Below are 11,799 nucleotides of genomic sequence, written 5' to 3' on the forward strand. Positions count from 1 at the left end.
AGTCATTGGATATACTGTGCTTTCTCTTTGAGATTATTTGCATCTTAGTTTAATTTTATCCATATTTAGTTTATTCATGATTTCTTGAATCCATTATTGCTTGAATTCATTATTGTTTGAATCTTTCATCCATCTTGCATTCATTTAGCTTAATATAATGCTCATATAGATTAAATCCTTCATCTTGGTGTAGTCTAGTCACTGGTATTGCTTATACTAATCTGAGAGCAATCTTATACTTGCATCTTTTAGAAGGCAATTAGTCGATTTGTAATGGTTTAATTATTCATGCTTATATCTGTCTAACCATACATGAAATGACTTAATTGAAGTGTTGTGCCTCCAGCTATCAGGCTTATTTCACTTTTTCACACACATTTCTGGTGCCCACCGTGGGGCAGAAGACTACATTTTTCAGCCTCCAAGACTAACATATTTATTTATTTATTTATTTTTTTCAGATTTTTGACTTTTTGGATTTTTTCGTCCGTACAGTCTTTGCGTATATCATACGACATTTCCTATATGCCAGAAAGACAAATCGCAGGTGTCGTATGATTTGGTACAGTTTATCGTATGACCCGGTAAGAATTATCATAAGATTCTGTACTTTCTTGGTTAAAAAAAGCAAATTTCATTCTTTCGATTTTCTATCCAATTTGATTATACTTTCGACTGACCTTGACTTGTTATCTGTTTATCTGAAGAATTTTCACAGCCTAATTAGTTTCTTATAGAATGCTTGTCGAATAATATGCTTGTCGCACAAAGACAATATGACTATTGATTCGTTGTCTTTGCAGGTTGCCTGAGGAGATACGAGCAAACATTCTGTATTCATTAAATTCAATTTTTAAGGTACCTAACTTGCTATCTGGTTAAAGAAAAAATATTTATTTTGTGTTTTAAGAAAATTCTGAGAGGTAGGAGAGTATTCTCTTATCTGTATAGACAATCAAAAATCTAGACCCTTGAGGCATTTTCTTTAAGTTTGAGATTTGTACATCTTTAGCGGGCCTCCCCTCCCGAGGAGCTAATAACTCTATAGCCATTACAACCGGTGAGAGAGGAATGACCCAAGTGGGAATGGCTAAATTCCAAGTACTCCAACCCACTATAAAATAAATGTGATTTGATGAAAATCAAGTCAACGACAGTGCTCGGGAATAGCTCTCCTCTGTACCCTCGGGTATATTAAACCTTGGTTTTCAAGGCTAGGAGACCTCTTGATTTAGTTTATACCTTGACGCGCTAAATGGATCCCTTACTAGTTCCAATTAAAATTAGAAGCTACCTAGTTCACCTTCGAAAGGGGGGATAATCTTTGTGCAAGAGAGATAGTAACTTTCCCAAGATACTTGTCATTTCATGCCCCCATTAGCATTTGGAGTCGGCTAATACAGCTTTGAGAATCCATTCTGTGAGATCCAACGGTCATATTCTGATTAGCTATTGGGTGTGTACCTGAGTCTACAAGAAAAGGTTTTCTTCTCTCACCAAATTCCATAGGGTTTGCATGTTGTGATTGGATTTATTATTCATATTACGTTTTTTCTATGTTTTCATCCCTCAAACTAAAACTGGAATACCAAAACTAGAGAAAAACAAGAAACAACTCAAGTGATCAAAACTCTGTTCATGTCTAAACTAGTCTATCCTAGTCGAAACTCTATCCAAAACTACTCTATCCTAGTTGAAACTCTGTCCAAAACTAGTCTATCCTAGTCGAAACTCTTTCTGTGTCTAAACTAGTCTATCCTAGTCAAAACTCTATCCAAAACTAGTCTATCCTACTTAAACTCTATCTGTGTCAATACTAGTCTATCCTAGTCAAAATTATGTTCGTGTCACCAAACTCGTATACCTTAGCTGTCAAAAACTCAATCCATCTCAAATCTGGTCATACTCAGTCATTGAAAAACTCAGAATTTTGCCTCTATCTAGCAAGCAATCATACGAGTCTTTTGATTTATCATCCTAGTTCATATTTTGTGTCGTACGAAACTTCATCAGTCCTAACAGTCTGTCATTTCAGACTTCATTCTGTGTCATATGAGTCCTGATTGTCTGTCGTCTGGTTCTAAGAATTATCATTTTACTTGGCATCCTATGTCATATGATAAAATTTTGCACTAAATAGTCTATCGTTCTAGACATACCCATCTGTCGTACGGTACTAGGCAGCAACTCATATGAAACACTGTTGTTATTTTCCAGAAGCTAGCATACTGTCATCTGGTCTTGTAAAACCTATCGTACGGATATCTGATTTTGTCAGTCCAGCATAGTCAAACTTGCGTAAAATAGTCTATAGCGAGCACTAAACTAGTTATCATCATCCTAAGCATAAAATAGATCAAGATAGTGTACCTCTGCCATTTGTGTTGCACAATTTGGTCGATCATCTTTCAGCTAGTTCAATCAAGTACTTATCAAACTTAAGTCACTTAGATAACGTCTTGTACATGATAGATCATTCCTAAAACTAGACTGAGTCTTAGTCACTTCTCTCGAATCAACTTAGATAAATGTCTTATACAGAATAGATCTTTCTTGAAACCAAACTAAATCTTAGTTGCTTCTCTGAATTTGATCTTGACTTCAGCATCACAAACAACTTTAGGTCATGCCAATCAATACAAATGCCTATTCAAACTAGGAGTTCTCATAAGAAAGATGCCAAAGGAAAAGGGCAACCCTTTTCATATAAAGATAATCCATTTTACGAAGAGGATCTTCTGACCAATAAACCTTCATCATCAGAGATACCAGTTTATGATGAACCTTTATCTCCCACTATATCTAGAATGGAACAAAATGACGAAGACAACCTTAGTATTCATGATACTGACAATGATTCCTCATCAAGTGAATTTGAAACCTCTAAACCACCAAAAAAATATATTCATAGATGTCAAAAGGATAAAGACTTCTGAAAAATGATGAAGGTTATCATGGCTAGAGAAAAAGAAGACTATTTTCTAGAGCTAGCGAAACAAGGTGCCAAACTTTCTACTGGATATGACATTCAAACTCTTGTTACTAAAAAGGAAGAATCACCTATAATAATGGTACACAGACAATTACAAGCCTTGCGGACTGAGATCACAAAACTGAAAAACAAGGATAATTCCCCAAAACAATATTCTCTGGAGACAATATGCCCATTTCCATTTGACAAAAATCTATACATGCCTCCATTTCCTTCACGAGTTGAGATTCTAAAATTTGACAAATATGATGGTAACTCAGATCCCCAGGACCATATTAGAGAATTATGTGCTTTATGTATGGAGTTCATGCATGACCAAACATATCTCATGCACCTTTTTCCAAGAAGTTTGGGAGGACAAGCTATGGAATGGTTCTCAAGTCTACCTAAGGGAATAAAAACTTATGAAGAGATAATCCAATTGTTTTTACAACAATACTCCTATAACATTCGACATCCCATTACTATGATCTAACTTTGCAATACCAAACAGAAAACAGGGGAGCCTTTTCTCACTTTCCTCCAATGTTGGAGAAAGAAGTTCTCTAAGTATTCACGACCTATCCCAGATTCTGAGAAAATGGATATATTCATCAACAATCTGATCCCTGAATTGAAATATAGTATCCAAATGCAAGTACACCCATCATTTAACAAAATGGTAGATAATGCAATCTGAATGGAAGATGTCCTTATAAAGAAAGGAGATATCTCACCTTGGAAAGAAACGCAACCAGAATCTAGCTCTAAAGAGAAGAACAAGTATTGGAAGTATGGAAAAGACAACAACAAGAATGTTGTTAATGATAGAGTAGTAGACACAGTTAAAACCAACTCAAATCCCATGATATTGAACTTGGATAGTGGCACGCAAGCACTCAAAGCAACTAAAACCGCAACAAAAAATCCTCTGAAGAAAGCGAAAGAGTGGTTCAAAGAGAAACCTCAGCTTTTGAAACCTAGACGCGAATTCACTCCTCTGGAAGAATCATATGAATCCGCTTTTAAAACCCTATTGGAAAACAACCTGATAACCTTACCAAATAATTCTAGGCCATATGATCTAGAAGTCAAACCAAAATGGTGGAGAGAAAATGAATACTGTGACTACCATCGAAATAAAGGTCATAACCCAAATAACTACATGAAGCTCAAGCATGAGATTCAAGATCTCATAGATGCTAGTAAAAATTTTGTTGGGAATAACCTAACAAATGATGATCATAAATCTTTTAAGGACCCCTTACCTATTTACGAACAAGGTGATTTCTCAAAGATAAAAGGAGGTGCCAAAGTAAATTATGCTTATACCAGCAATGACAATGCCATCGACATGATTGAGTATTCTCTAATTGAATATTGCAATGTGATTTTAATAAAAGATAAACAAAATGAATCACGATATACAAAGGCTATGATTCATTCTCAAAAGAAAGTCACTCTCCAAGGAGGTAGTTCTTCAACTCCTGCTCAAAGAAACCTACCAACCTCATCAAACAAACAAAAAGAATCAACATTTGACAAATTTAAACAGCTAACTTCATCATCATCCTCTGGATATAGCATTGTTGAACAACTGAAGAGGAGAAATGCTCAAATCTCAATCTTTGAGTTGCTTAAAATATCTTCTGCTCATAAAGAGATCCTTAACAAAGCATTCCTCACCACTAATGTTCGAAAAGAGTTAGACATTGATTGGTTTCAGTCTATGGTGGGTCATCTAACTTCACCTCACTATCTGACCTTCTCTGAAGAAGATGACAACTCCCTAAATCATCAATTTAACTAGCCATTGCATATTGAAGCCATGATCCATAAACATAGAGTTAAACGTGTTTTGATAGATGGAGGTGCGGGGTTGAATATCTGTACTTATAGACTGCTTACACAACTAGGGTTCTCTGAAAATGTCATTGATCCGGCCAAGAAAATAACAATTAAAGCCTATGATGAAGAAGAAAAGACCTCTAAAGGTCTAGTATCATTACCAATCAAGGTGGGACCTATAGAAAGAGATGTCATTTTTTAGGTACTTGATCTTCCTCTATCATGCAATATCTTACTAGGCAGGCCATGGATTCATCAAATGAAGGCAGTTCCATCTACATACCATCAATGCTTAAAATTTCCCTATAACGGAGTGGAAGTCAGTATCCCTGCTCATACAAATCTCCCTTGTAATGCATTGACAAAAGGTGTTGATACCTTTGTGCCTCATAATAGGGCAGCCTCTACAAATGAAAGTCCAGAAGCTTTGATGAAGGACTTAGAAAAGAACTTAAAGATTACAAATACTGGCATGAATGGATACAAGATAGAACCAGTACTTTCATTAGTCTATCTTCCTCCATCACTGAAACAGTTGGGCAAACCATCAGAGGCTATGAGAACACAAACTTCAACTCTGAATATCATATATGATGGTCTTTTTGTATAGTTTTCTACTTCCCTGGTAGATGAAATAGAAAAGGATGTTGTTCTTAAGTGGATTTTCAAGGAAGATAGTCAAAACGAGGAAGTACGATATTGTGAGATTTCCCCAACCCAATATGGTCCCGGCTACAAAATGATCCAATGCATGGGATATTCAGGTACTGTTCCCCTGGGCAAACATCAAGAGGGTATTACTGAATCGATTTAGCTGCAAACAAAATCTACAAATAATAAAGCTAGTCTGGGGTACAATCCAAAAAAGATATCAGACTAAAAACATGCTTATAAGTCTAAGTGGAAGAAAAGGATATCACCTTCAACATCACAGGAAGTCAACGCTCAAAAAAATTAGGCAGAGTGTAGAAAAGAACAAGAGGAACTACCAATCAAGAGAGAAGAAATAGTCAGCACTCAAGTCCCAATGGTATCAGCTACAACACTACAGGGAGTTGAAGTTCAAAAAGATATGAGAGATGAAGTAGAAATAATCAGAGAATTATTTGCACCCCTGAAAGTTTTAGTCACATACACTGGTAGGCAGTAAGTAGACGATTCAGAAACTGGCTCAAACAAGTATGAATGGGGTCCAAACCACCTTTCAGATACATCCAGTACAGAAACTCCAAAAGAGTCCAGTGATATCACAAATGATATTCAAGAGCTGATGTGCTAAAGATAGAAAAGGAGATACAGGAAATCAGACTAAAAAGACAAAATAACTATGAACAAGGGCTGAAGGAAGGAAGAATAGCAGAATTTTTTTCATCTACTATATACCCCTCTAATAAAACAGAACAAATCAGGTATGGGACTACACAAGAAGAATTGGAAGCTACATAAGAAGAACCAGTCATTAGTCCAAAGGAAGCTAAATGGAGTAGATGACAGGAACTCACTGAACCATCAAGATCATGTAAACAGGTGTGTCAAATACAAATGATAAATGAGCCAAATCTTAAAGGAACTTGCAACATTAACGACATCGGTGTTGATACCGTACATATATTCACTCAACCACTTGAAGAAGACTTAGAAACTTCATCTGATAACTCTAATGACATTGACAATAGTCCTATTTATGACAATATCTACTCAGCATCAAACTTAGAATCCTCTGATGTAAATGGCAAGAATCTATCTACTGATCTTGTTACTGTCAAACCTCTATATGAAGTCCAGTCTAGCGTAGAGAATGATGCTATGGGTAGGTCTATTGAATTTGGTCAACTAAATATTAACGTGCACTTTAATAATGATGTTCTGACTCTTCCTAGTCTCGAGACATTTACGCAAGGTAGTCTTCTAGGATTTGACTTTTCAATTCACATTTTTTATGACAATACCATGAACTCCCTCAAACTTGTCCACACTCTATCCTTGGTACATCCCGAATTAATTGACTGTAGTCTACAAGACCAACCCATGAATTTACCTACTTTTGCCAATGACTATACGCTAGCCTATTACCTAAACACAGTTGAACCCATGTACTCTTCCACCAGTGAACATAGTGAAAACATGAATGAAACAGATATCAAGTATCTTAGTTGCAAAAATCATAAAAATAAAAAATAAAAGATCTGATGGCAAAAACCACATTGTGGCAGTGTCAGAATCTAAAAAAGAGAAAATAAAGGACGTACCTAAGGGTGAAAACCTCTCTGAGGCACCTAAAAGTGAGATACTTGATGTAATACCCACCCTAGCGACTTTTCTTGGCATGGACATTATTTGTTATATTTGGCAATATTGGACTCTATATTTCCTTGTTAGAGTAGATGATGAGACATATTTAGTTATATTTGCACCTTTATGGTTCAGTATGTTATCTGATGCATTAGTGAGTTAGAGGTTTCATTGGTTTATGTATATGATTTCATTATGATAATCTTTTCATATGGCTACTATATTATATGTTTATTATCTCGAGCTAACAATGCTAACCCAATCATGCTTGGAATAGATTATTATATGAGATATATGTAGGATGAGGGGAGGTAGTTGTAGTTACTCTACGGAGACCCACATGATGCTGCACTCCCCCTCCTTGTTTGTCATTCGTATATGGATATATATTTCTATCGATTTGGTGATGCAGTAGGAATCAAATCCACCTAGCTACACAGGTCTAAGCATGACTCTAAATCCTCAAATGTTGTTATTGCGGAGGTAACACCAAGGTTCCCACAAGTAAACCTATTGGATGTAGGTCTCCTATTTAGGAAGATCACCCTATCTTGAGGGTTGGGCAATGTCATGTTTATGATGGGTATTGGTTTGAGTATTTTGATTGGTTCTAATTTATGTTGTTCCTAATAATTTCTATATAATGTTTGATTATTTCTTTGATAGGATACCCACACATTAAATGATTTAAGTGGCTTATGTTATCTTGCATTAAAAAGATGAAACATAAGTAATATAGATCTATTATGTGTAATAAAAGATTTGTTTTTATTAATTCTATATATATATATATATAAAGGATAAAATAAAAAGATCGAGGTTTAAAATAATGTTATCGTAGTCAATGATTTTTGAACCTATGACTTCTCTTGTATGAGTCTTGATAGTTACCATTGAGCTATATGTGTTATTTGAGATTTTTATTTAGTATACTTATTTCCATGGGGTATCTATTAAATTTTAAATAAACTATTATAGTTAGTGTTAATAAATAATACCAACCGTAGAGGTTGGAACGTTTGCTTCCCATAAAACAACCTCTCCAACTATACAAGTTGGCATTATTTATTAAAGTTTGTATTTTTGAGGAAGGGGTTGGTTGGTATTTTCCAGGAAGATAAATCAAAAGAAATTTGAAGGTTTAGGAGCAGGAAGAGAGATTTGTACAGGAAGGGGTTGTATTTTTGCTTGTTCTTTCTCAACAGCTTTTCTCCGTAGGACCCAAGGTAGGCCTCATTCCAAGAAGAATCCATGTGGCTTGCTTGTGTTGTGATTTTTGTGTTGTATGTTATGATTGCATAATTTAAATGAATATTAGATGAAAATTTAAATTCAAAAATCTATCTATTATTCTGGAAATACTTTCTTCTAATTCTTTCCTTGTTTGTGTAAGGGATATGCTTTGGTTGGGAAATTCAATTTGGAGAAAATGAGTGTCATGTTGGGGAGTAATGACTCTTATTTATTTTTATTTTTATTTTTTATATAAAAGTTATTTATAATTTGTAGTGATTCAAATATAAAAATACATCTATAATTAAATTTTATATCTCAACCAACAACCATTCTTAAAGTGTCAAGTATCAACCCAACAATACAAGACTTCCATTCTTATGATTGCCCCAGTTTTAATAGTTTTGATTCTGTTATTCATAACTTTCATTACAGATAATATTTTTTAAATCTTTGGTGAAAACATATAAATCTAGGTGTACTAAAACATTTTCCAAATTTAGGGAAATCCAACGGTTCATTTGAAAGTTAAGTTCCCCGTACCGAGACTAATTTTTTGTCAATAAAAACTCAAAAACATTCATGGTTTGTGTCACTAAGGCATCAAATATCTTCCTCAAACTAAAACCAAATGATTGTAAAATAAATGAATATTAAAGATAACTCCAAATATTATAACAATCCAAAATATTTCATCTTTTAATCGTTTAAAATGAATTTATGAACAAACCCTTTTACACAACTCTATCAAAGAGGGTTTTAAATAGTTTTAAGAAAATTTATTTAAACTTTTGTTATAATCTTTGGTTGAGGCTAAAAATTATTTCAAATTAAATATAAATCATTACACTATTTTCTCAAATATATTTCAGTCTTCACTCAAACCATTTATCAAGATAAATATCTATTAAACAACAAGGAAACATGGTTAAGTTTTATGGGTTTTTGAGTTGTTTTTTTGGGTTGCTTTTCCTTCCTACGGGTTTGGGTGCTTTCTTTAATAGGTACCTCTATTTTAAAGACCTCTAATTCATGTATGTGAGGTGTTCATGATAAAAATAAAATAAAATAAGTGTTTTATATATGTTATGCATTGGCCACCTCCTTCTCCTGCTTGATTGTGGCTTAGAAATAAGGGTCAGACTCATCCTTATGGTTTGGAGGACATGGGAGAGTACTTGAACTTATATGCTGATTGTGTGAGATGAATTATTATTTTTATTTGATGAATGTTTGAGTAGGGTAACTAGATACCCTAGGTGGGTGGCTCACTATAGGTTGTCAGGACCCAAAGTGGTTGCTAGGAGATCCTATGAGTGGGTTTAATTCAAGTGATAACCTTTTTAAAATGAACTTGGGTTGGGTTGGGTTGGGCTATAACACACTAATACAAGATAAATGATTATTTTAGTCCATATAGGTCTGTTGGAGTACCACGACCATTGTTATAGGCTGGGTGGATCCTTTTGAGAGGGGATCGCGGTACATGGTAGGCAGGGTGGATCCTGACATTAAGGCTATATGATGACACCCACCTAGTAGGTGTTTTGGTTCTCTCTCTCTTGTGATGTTATTTGATGTTGTTATGTGATATGTGGTTCTTTTTTATTGTTTTGGGGAAACATGTATCATGGCCTTAGTATTACCCTAGTACTTGCGTGGACCTTGGTTTTATCTCCTAGCACGGGGGAGTGGACCTTTGTGGTTCCATGTGGTTGGGTGGTAAATATTTTTCGAGGTGTGTTTGTGATCTCTTTTGATGATGCTTCTTGATCCTTGGTTGAAGATGTTGAAGACCTTGATTTTGAACTAGTACATTCAAATATTGTAAAGATTATTTGTAATCCATGAAAGGCATTGTAAAAGGGAGGGTAGTTTATACGAACTATGATAAGGGATGATTACTTTGTATTTGAAACAATGTTTTTAAAAGTTATGTTACCCTTCCTATCCTATCTCTTTATGATCTTATTGTGTTGTTATGAAAATTGAGTAGAAGGCATTAATAGAAACTACAATTACATTATTATATATGTTGTTATCAAATGAAAAGTATTAATTGCATGCATGTTGTAAATAATAATCAAGGGGAAAATGATGCAAAGGATAGTTATTCATTCTATAGTGGGAATGGGATTATGGGAAATAGAATTGTTATGTACTTTTACTTTGGTCTCAAATGAAATGATAAAGCTTTGTAGTGTATCAAATAGATAGTAAAGTTAATGTGTTGTGAAATATTATATCATGCTCAAAATTAAGAAGATCATTGTATGTTTATTTTATGCACATTGTGTTATGTGTTAAGCTATTATATCTTTCAATTATGTTCATGAAAATTAAAGGGAACCTATAAGGGCATTAAGTATGTTTTCTTTCTAGAAGTGGTAGATGTATGTTATATTTAAAAAAATTGTAGCATATTTTGGAACTTTTGTTCTTGTCCTACTAGGTTCCCTGGCGGAGCATGACATTTGGTATCAGAGCCCTAGGTTGCTACACTGGGAGCTCTAGGGTCTTTAATGCTTAGTTTAGACTATATTTTGTATCTATATATATCCTTCTTATGTTGTGTTACTCTCCCAGATGGCCCTGTTACTCATAGAGTAGCTAGGGATGGAAACTGAAACTCTGCCTCTAGGTCTTAGCAAGAGAGTTTCCATCGGGACCATGAGGGAGAACAATTCCAAGGTACCCATAGGGAAGAGAGAGATGAACGTCAGAATAATGAATCTGAAGGGGCTCAATTGAGGTGCATGATGGGGGAGATCCTACAGAGGTTAGATACAATTGAAAATAAAGAAAACAATGAGGAAGGAAATAACTCTCAACATCATGACAGGGAAAGAGATAGGAGCCCTAGGAGAGAGACAAAAAGACTAGATAGTGATTCTACTGCTCACATGAGGGATTTACTTAGGGCTAAGATACCTCTTTTCTTTGGCAATGAGGGGGGATCTATGACAGAAACTTGGATATTTGATCTTGAAAGATGTTTCACCATGCACCCTTTTAGTAGCAATGTTAAAGATAGATGTGCCATTATGCACTTAAGAAATTTTTCTTCAACATGGTGGCGAATGGAGGAAGAAAAAATCCAGGTCAGCATAGACACCATTTCTTGGGAATTATTTTTAGAAAGCTTTAATTATAGATTCATGTCAGATCAATGGAGACAGGGTAGAGCAAAAGAATTCCATCACCTAAAACAAAACAACATGTCAGTTGGAGATTATGAGCAAAAGTTCTATGAGCTTAAGCCCTTCTCGGGTTACAAGGAGGATGGACCTATGTTGGTGCAACATTTTATTAGAGGATTGAAGGACCATATTTCTGGGGATGTAGCGGTCTTTGAACCAAAGATTCTTTGAGATGCCGTAGCCAAAGCCTTTCTGGTTGAGAGGAATGTTAATTTGGGTTTAGGAGGTCATTCCGGCAACTGAGGTAATAGTGTT

This window comes from Cryptomeria japonica, chromosome 10 (assembly GCF_030272615.1).
Source record: "Cryptomeria japonica chromosome 10, Sugi_1.0, whole genome shotgun sequence".
Taxonomy (NCBI): domain Eukaryota; kingdom Viridiplantae; phylum Streptophyta; class Pinopsida; order Cupressales; family Cupressaceae; genus Cryptomeria; species Cryptomeria japonica.